The following is a 9,216-nucleotide window of genomic DNA, read 5'->3' as shown; positions in this document are numbered from 1 at the left end:
GTTTTCTCATCAGCGCATTAATTTCTCGAATCGATAAACTGTTGCTCACCCGATGCAACCTTTAAAATTTGTACCCAACTTTAAATTTTGGTTTGGTTTTGGTTCATGAGTCAGATATATTAGATATTTCAACCAAGGTTTTGGCTTTTGCTAACAGTTGCTCTTGCTCTATATTTGCTTATGTCGCATTGCCAACCTTTGAAATTTTATGACGAATGTAGTGAAGTTTCACTCCCGGAAATGTAGTGAAGTTTCACTATACGGAATAACAAATTAATTTTTACCGGCAAGGTAAGAAAACGAAAACACTTTATAGTGAGGAACAATTTATCTGCCCTGTTAGTAAAGGCCACTTTACAGCTTACATTAGAAAACGGCCCTAAGTAACGCCAAAATTCAGGAAGGGGTTGTTAATGGTCCCGACATACGGCAACTAATGAGTCGTCAATATTTTGACCAAGTTCTGACAGACCGAGAATTAAATGCATGGCTCACATTGAAAGCAGACATTAAAGGACTTTTGGGTAAAGAACGAAAAGACAACTACAGGCAATCTGTTGCAAACATGTTGGCAGCTTTCGATGAAATTTGGGTTAATATGTCATACAAAATTCATCTCTTGAATCAGCATCTTGATCAACTCGCTCAACAATTGCCAACTGAATCGGATGAGCAAGGCGAACGTTATCACCAAACTGCGCTTCCATTTTAAATAAGGTAATTTTAGAGTGTGCATATTTTGAATTCCTAGATTTTTCTAATATCTTTGTCAGAGTGCACAATTTAAACATGTTAACGATTGACAACTATTTTCGTTTCAGGTACAGAGGAAAGAAATCTCCAGATGCAATACTCGCTGAAATTTGTTGGTGGTATAAAAACCCCTTTGAAGAAGAGGAAGACGAGGGAAAAGAGGAAGAAGGGGAAGACAAAGATGAAATTCCAGAATATCTGTTGGACGAAATTATCGACCTTTCTGATGATGATGACGATGACCAAGATATTAGAGAGAGCAGTGATGTTGATCCACAGCCGCCTGCTAAACGGCAGCTGGCCAAATCATTAATTTAATTTATTTAATTTTTTTTACTTAAAACTTTTCATAACTAACATTTCAAAATTATATTTTTTCCATATTTTTATAATTTCTTTTTCAATGTTTCTTCAAAACCAACACTGAAAAAATTGGTACATAAGAAATGAGAAGTAAATTAATATTAAGCTGGAAAACGCAAGTTTAGTATTATGATTGTTTTCTTTTCAAATGAAATTTATTGAAGAAACTGAGAGGCATTGTATAGATCAAACAGAAAGCAAAAAAGACTTAGTTTTGTGGCAAATATGTTCGAAAAGCATGAAAAAAAAAATTTCCAACATTTTGCTTCATAAGCACTACAAAAATTTTCTAAATCAATTTTCTTAAAAATTTTAATTGTTGCACAGGTCTCTAGCAATAATTTGGCTTTAACAGATTGAAAAAATATCAATTAGTCGACGAGTTATAGCCAAAAAACCATATAAACAATATGCTGAAAATCGGCATTTGACTGCAAAGTTCGAAGGTCGACTTAAAAAAAATTCGAACTAACATAAACAAACGCCGCGATACGGGTATCCTAATTTAGCCTCTATTTTAACCCCTAACTCTCGATGCCTGGAGTTCAGGGTTACCAAATCTTTTTTGTCACTATGGCTATTTAGGCGGTTTTACAACTCGTCGAAGGGCAGTTTTGCAAAAACATCGACGATATGTATGTTTGCTATGCACTTATGTTAGCTTAAAATTTTAACGTTTTCCATATGTTTGTCTTCATCTTAAGCAGGGATCACTCGATTTGTACATTTTAACAGTTACAGAGTGGAGTTGTTCGGAAATTCTTTTATTGAGCTGAACTCAAATTTCTAAACAACACCACTCTTTCACTGCCATAATGTACAAATCCGTACAAATATACAAATCGTGTGATCTTCTTTTAACAGCTTTTTACAACGCTTTTCTCAACTTGCAATGTTGTATGTTCAGACCACCATTTATACTATAAATGTAGCAAAGCTATTTATGGCAAATTCTAGATATCAACCTAGTCTAGATATGAACCTCGTTGTAGGCATCATATCAAGGAGATACAATTAGAAGACTCTAGATGTCACCCCGCCAGAATAAGTTAAATATTGCGCCTTAATATATGCACTATTTACATACGCTACAGCGGAAATGGACGACACGCAATTTCTTTAAATGAAATTAACTGTTGCTATATGTATGTATGTACATATCGTCGTTTAAAGTACAAAACCGCGTATCAACAAAATGCAAAACCGCGTATCAAGATAATGCAAAACCGCGTATGTGAGGTTGCATAAATTATTTTCTAGAGATGAAAAACATTCATATTTCAAAATGGTTCTCTTTTTTATAAAGCAATCGCATTTCTGGCTGGTATATTTCAGGACGAATGGATAAGGATTACGCCAAGAGTTTGTGTGAGCAAATCAAATTTTTGGCAGCCAATGTCAGTTACGCGGTTTTGCAGAATGACGATACGCGGTTTTGTACTTTAAACGACGATATGTGTGTTTATACTAAACGTGAGCAAACAACATTATGCTTACTTAGTCTTCTGTTCTCTTTCACGCAAGTTGAATTATTTTAATATCTATTGCAAAAGTTCGTACAGACAAGACTAAAAAGTAGAAAATAAATAAAATAAAATACAACTTTTTAATATACAACGCTGTTATAAATGAACTAAAGAATAGAAAATAATATTTCTTCGTCCCATAGAATTTGTATAGATAACTTTTGATTTTGAAATTTTAGCAGAAGTTATTATAAACCATTTATGAGATTGAAAATGAAAAGCGTGGGGCGCATGTAATGGACCTGAATTGATATGAAGGGTAATATATCTGTGTTCGTATGGAATAGTAGCTTATGTCGAAAGGTTGGCTTTAGTATAAATGGGCATTCGCAGCATACGATTGCGAATGACTCACTGGGGCTGAGCAGTTGAAGAAGTTTTGGCCAATGAACGTGCAATAAATAGTTCCGATACTAGCAAGTCAATATTCTTATTAAGTCTCATCAAAAAAATTCCTTGTCGTTCAAAGCATAAAGAGAATGCCGCATTATAATAAAGCCGGCTTCCCGACATAAGCTCTATTCCATACGAACACAGATATGTATGAATGGTGATATATGTATGAATAACGAACGCTTAAAATCGATCTCAAATTTGTAATTTCTCTGTAGAAATGTTAGGTCTATGTTATGTAGTTTGACTATTGTCAATTGAATCTAATGCTTTTTATTGCATGCGCTCCACGTTTTTCGTTTTCAATCTCATAAATGGTTTATAATGACTTTTGCTAAAATTTCAAAATCAACAACGGGCCCTTAGCTTAGATGCAAATGCTTCACTTTAAGATAGACTTTACATATAAAGAACTTTTCTATTTAAAGCAACAAAATAAAATCTTTATAAGAGCTGTTTCCATTATAAAGGTTTGCTCAAGCAGCAGGGGTATGGTACCGCGCGGTATAACTCCGTATGGCATGTTTGCTCATGTTTGGATATACATATATACATTTGTATGTAGTTAACTTACATACATACCCTGCTTTATCCCTGCTTTAGATAAAGATCCCTGCTTAACAGCTTCTTTACAGCGTATTCACTACTTAGTCTGCTGTAATAGCGGTCCGGCTTACAGGATTTAGTCAGAACTTACAGGAAGTCGTTCCTATTGACATAAAACCTGTAAGTGGGAACACTTTTGAGAGAGTAGCTGAGCAACTGTTCCTAGTCAGAAGTTACAGGATTTAGTCCGGAGTTTTTTTTCCTGTAAGTTCATGAACAGTGTCAAACGATCAGCTGATTTGCATGTGCAACCAAAAATAGAAAGCGGTGTGAGCAAACAACCTTATATTTGTAAAAAAATAGAAGTAAACAACGAAATATTTGAATATGTATAGAATTTAATAATAAGTGAGTGATATTTCAGCCAAATCAGTGTTGTAGAAATTACATGTAAACAAACCGACTGACGTTTTTACAGGAAATAGTGCTTTTTGCGTTCCCGTGCACTTCTGCATTTGTTCTCCTTTTACTCTCACTTGAGAGAGTTAAATTGTAGTTTGACAGTTCCACAGGTTTTAGTCCGAAGTTCAAAGGAACAGACTATCTGCTAGTGATATGAGAGCGTACTTTGCCGGCGCAACTATGTAGGATAGCTTTAGGCAGTGGTATGATAGATTCCATTGTGAATTCCTTGGTAAGATAAAATACCGGAAATTAGTTTGAATAAATCAGCTGTTAATCTTGGGATATTTCTATACGAATTTCTGTAGAGCACCTACCGGGTGTGTGGTTTGTACTTGATCTGAATGTTTAAATTAAATAACACACCGACTTGTTTCTGATTATGCTCCTAATTCGTTACACATTGGGCGCGTTCATATTGTCTAATCGTAGACTGTTTATCCTAGAAACGCACAGTTGAGTAGTTCCGCTCAGTTCAACGGTTGCCAACTTTCCGCCTTTTTTTTCCATCGTACAATTTTTTCGCTACCTGAACTCAGCCTAAACAGATGATCGAAAAGATTTACGGCGCTTATTTTAAATGTACTACGCTCATAAAAGAAGAGTCAGCCCTTAATAAAAATATTATGTCCTGATTATATAGAACAAAACTAAAAAGTCCAAAATAAAATAAAGTAAAAAACAATATTTTTAAAAAACAAGCTTTTTTTTAACATGTACAATCAAAGAAATAAAATAAAGTAGTGTAACAAAATATTTTTTAGCAAGAAAATTTTGTCAAAACTGCCCTAAACTGAATAAAATAAAATAAGTTAAGGTGTCGTCAAAGTTACTAAAAGCCATTTAGTGAAAGGAGTTACTCAAACTCTAACGAAAGTAACCAACAATTTGTAATAATTTACTTCGTTTTTAAAAAAACTTGTCGGCGAATTCAGCGTACATGCATAATTGGTTCTTCTTCTTCTTTTTTTGGCGCTGTAACCGCCTAAGCGATTTTGCCCGAGTTCAGCAAAGCACGCCAGTCGCTTCTCCTCTGTGCCAACGCCAAGTGAAGCCAAGTCCTTCTCCACCTGATCTTTCCATCGCAGAGGGGCCTTCCTCTTCCTCTGCTACTACCAGCGGGTTCCGAGTTGAATACTTTCAGATCTGGAGAGTCGGTGTCCATTTGAACGACATGGCCAAGTCAGCGGAGCCGCTGTATTTTAATTCGCTGCACTATGTCCATGTCGTTGTAAAGCTCATACAGCTCATCGTTCCATCGTCTGCGGTACTTGCCGTCGCCAATGCGTAAAGGCCCATAAATCTTCTCTCTCAAACACTCCAAGAGCCGCCTCATCGGATGTTGTCATTGCCCATGCTTCTGCGCCATATACCAGCACGGGCATGATGAGTGACTTATAGCGCGAGGTTTTCGTACAACGGGAGAGGACTTTACTCGTGGATACTTCGTCTTGTCCTCGTTTACCACCAGACCCATTCGCTTTGCTTCCCTATCCAACTTGGGGCTTGGCCGGCAGACTTCGCGGTTTTTGTTACCGATGATATTGATGTCAACGGTAAAAGCCAGCAATTGCACGCTCTTGTAGTAAATTGTTCCTGAGTGGTTCAGATCTGCAGCTCTTATTATCTTCTCCAACATCAGATTAAAGAAGTCACATGAAATGGAGTCGCCCTGTTTGAAACCCCGCTTTGTGGCGAACGGCTCGGAGAGGTCTTTCCCAATTCTGACGGAGCTGGTGGTATTGGTCAACGTCATTTTACACAGCCGTATGAGTTTTGAGGGAATGCCAAATTCAGACATAGCGGCTATCAAACGCGGCTTTAAAGTCGCGGGTCTTTTCCAAGATTTGGCGTGTTGTGAATACCTGGTCTATGGTGGATTTTCCAGGTCTGAACCCACACTGATAAGGCCCAATCAGATCATTGACGGTGGGCTTCAGTCTTTCACACAATACGCTCGATAAGACCTTGTAACCTATGCTTAGAAGGCTGATCCCGCGGTAGTTGGCGCGAATGGCGGGGTCACCTTTCTTGTGGATTGGGCAGAGCACACTTAAATTCCAGTCGTCGGGCATGCGTTCATCTGACCATATTCTGCCTAAGAGTTGATGCATGCACCTTATCAACTCCTCGCCGCCGTACTTAAATAGCTCAGCTGGCAGGCTGTCAGTTTCGGCAGCTTTGTTATTTTTCAGCCGCGTTATTGCTATACGTACCTCGTCATAGTCAGGCGGTGGAACATCGACTCCGTCATCATCAACGGCGGGCTCGGGTTCTTCTTCTTCACAACTTTCCGTACTGCTACCATTCAGTAGCGTGGAAAAGTGCTCCTTCCATAATTTAAGTACGCTCTGGACATCAGTTACTAGGTCGCCATTATTGTTCTTATAGGAGTAGGCCCTCGTCTTGAAACCTTCCGTAAGTCGCCTAACTCTGAGGTCATTCGGGCATTCTTCCTGTCGGCCAGCATTTCAAGCTCTTCGCACTCACGTATTTCGGCCTCTCTCTTCTTATTGCGGCAAATACGTCTCGCTTCCCTCTTCAGATCCCTATGGTCCCACATAGTGCGCGTTGCGCCCGATCGCAGCGTGGCCCTGTAGGCGGCATCTTTTTTCTCTGCAGCTTCCTGAGACTCCTCATCGTACCAGTTGTTCTTTCGGGCTCGCTGAAGTCCGACTACTTCTTCGGCGGCGGTACTTAATGAGCGGGAAATGTTGTAGAGTGCTCTCTGAGAGCAGGTGTGAGAGTCGAGTAGCGAAAGCGCTGGCTGTCTGTTGTGATTGCAGCTTTTCGACGTTAAGCTTTAATTGCATATTTGGCCGCACATTTTTTGCTGCACAGAGGCGGGTGCGTATCTTGGCTGCAACAAGATAGTGGTCCCAGGCGTTGGTTGGGCCTCGGAGTGTGCGTATGTCTAAAACACTGGAGCGTGCCTTCCGTCTATCACAACGTGATCGATTTGGGTTCTCGTTTTTCGATCCGGAGACAGCCACGTAGCTTAATAGATCTTTTTATGCTTGAACCTAGTACTGCATACTACCATGTTTCGGGCCCCGGCGAAGTCAATCTGCCTCAATCCGTTGTCGGACGTTTCGTCGTGGAGGCTGAATTTTCTGACGGTGGTTCCAAAGATCCCTTCCCTTCCCACCCTGGCATTGAAGTTGCCCAGCACGATTTTGATATCATGATGGGGGCAGTGCTCGTACGTGCGCTCCAAGCGCTCATAGAATAGATCCTTGGATGCCTCATCCTTCTCTTCCGTCGGGGCATGGGCGCAGATGAGCGAGATGTTGAAGAATCTCGCTTTGATGCGGACAGTGGCTAGACGCTCGTCCACCGGGGTGAACGACAGTATTCGGCGACGGAGTCTCTCTCCCACCACAAATCCAACTCCGAATTTGCGCTCCTTTACATGGCAGCTGTAGTAGACGTCGCAAGGCCCCAGACATTTCTTGCCTTGCCCCGTCCAACGCATTTCTTGGATGGCGATGGTGTCAGCTTTTGTCCTTACGAGGACATCAACCAGCCGGGCAGAGGCATCTTCCCCATTAAGGGTCCGGACATTGCAGGTGCATGCCCTCAAATCGTAGTCCTTTAAACGTTTGCCGTGGCGGTCATCCTAAGGGGGGCGTCTCATCCGAGGCTTTGCTTTGCTTCTTCACTGGAAGAGGTTTTTACGTGGCGTGTCCCAAGCCGAGCGCACAACCCATTACTGGGACCGGGTGGTTTCGCAACCAAATACACGTTTATACAGCGCTATAGACACCCAGTTGCAGCCGCACCTACTGGTGAACAGACGCTGCAGACTTCAGTGAGCCCTTAAACCGAATACGTCGGAGTGGCCCCACCGAAGCTCCCTCTCTTTCTGCCGTGACCCAAGGCTCCACTCGGATTGGTTACCGCATATCGCGCCTGGGTTGCTCACGTTGCCCAGAGTGCGCGAACGAGGACGCAAGAGTCGGGATTGAGTATAGCCATGCAACTGTAGCTGCATACCCATAGCAATGACAATACCCCATTGCACTCTAATTGCACTATAATTGGTTAGGTATGTATATATATGCAGATATTTAAACGCCGGTTTGCTATTCGCGCGACAAACTTTTTTAAAAACGAAGTAAATTAGTACAAATTGTTAGTAATTTTCATTAGAGTTTGAGTAACTCCTTTCACTAAATGGCTTTTATTAACTTTCCTGGGACCTTAACTTATTTTATTTTATTCATTTTAGTACAGTTTTGACAAAATTTTCTTGCTAACAAACCTTTTGTTACACTACTTTATTTTATTCAGTCAACATATTGAGTCGTATGCATAAAAACTAAGCAATTGAGTTTTCTCAAAATTGCATACCTTTAACTTAAATTTATTTGAACAAATTGAGTAAAAGGTCTGAAATTTTAAGAAAAAGCATTTGCTTAGGTTTTATGCATACGGCCAATTAAATAAAAACTTGTTTTTAAAAAATATTTTTTTTACATCATTTTTTAGATTTTTTGTCTGTCTGTCTGTCTATATATTTGTAAGCGCATCACGAAAAAACTAATGTATGGAATTAAATGCAGTTTTCACCGATGTACATATTGCTAGAGCTCTAATTGAAAATATAGGATAATTTTTTTTTGCTGTTTTAGTTTATCGTGGAACATTATTCCTACGTATTTGGATGTATTAACTTTTTCGAGTGCGCCGTTGTTTATATTTAGAGTTAGCAACGGACTGTTCTCAAAATTTCGCCTTGTTATAACCACAAACTTAATTTTGTTGACATTCAATGAAGTGTGTTCAAGCATAACCAATCGCACTTTTTTGGAACTTCTGTGCGGAAGGGTTTCCGCTAGAAAAATTGAAAACTTTTTGTTGTTGTTGCGAAAAAATTAAGAAATCTGAGACGTCACTCTTTACAATTTCATACAGTTCTCTGTACAATGTATTTAACTAGACTACTAATCGGCTGCACCGATTTGGTTCATATTTGGAAAATATGCTAGCACCTTGAAAATAAATATTCCGACCAAACATTTACTCGGTATGTAGCTCGGGATATTCCTAAAATTCTTATATAGACTAAAACGTAAAAAGCCAATATATCTCTAAAACCAATTACGCTGGGGAACTGAAACTTAGCACTGATGCATATATTGCAAATGCATTTGAAAAGGGGGCGTGGCAC

The sequence above is a fragment of the Rhagoletis pomonella genome, unplaced genomic scaffold (assembly GCF_013731165.1).
Source record: "Rhagoletis pomonella isolate Grant_MI unplaced genomic scaffold, Rhpom_1.0 Rhpom_scaffold_00003, whole genome shotgun sequence".
Classification (NCBI taxonomy): Eukaryota; Metazoa; Arthropoda; class Insecta; order Diptera; family Tephritidae; genus Rhagoletis; species Rhagoletis pomonella.
This window is presented reverse-complemented; position numbering follows the sequence as displayed.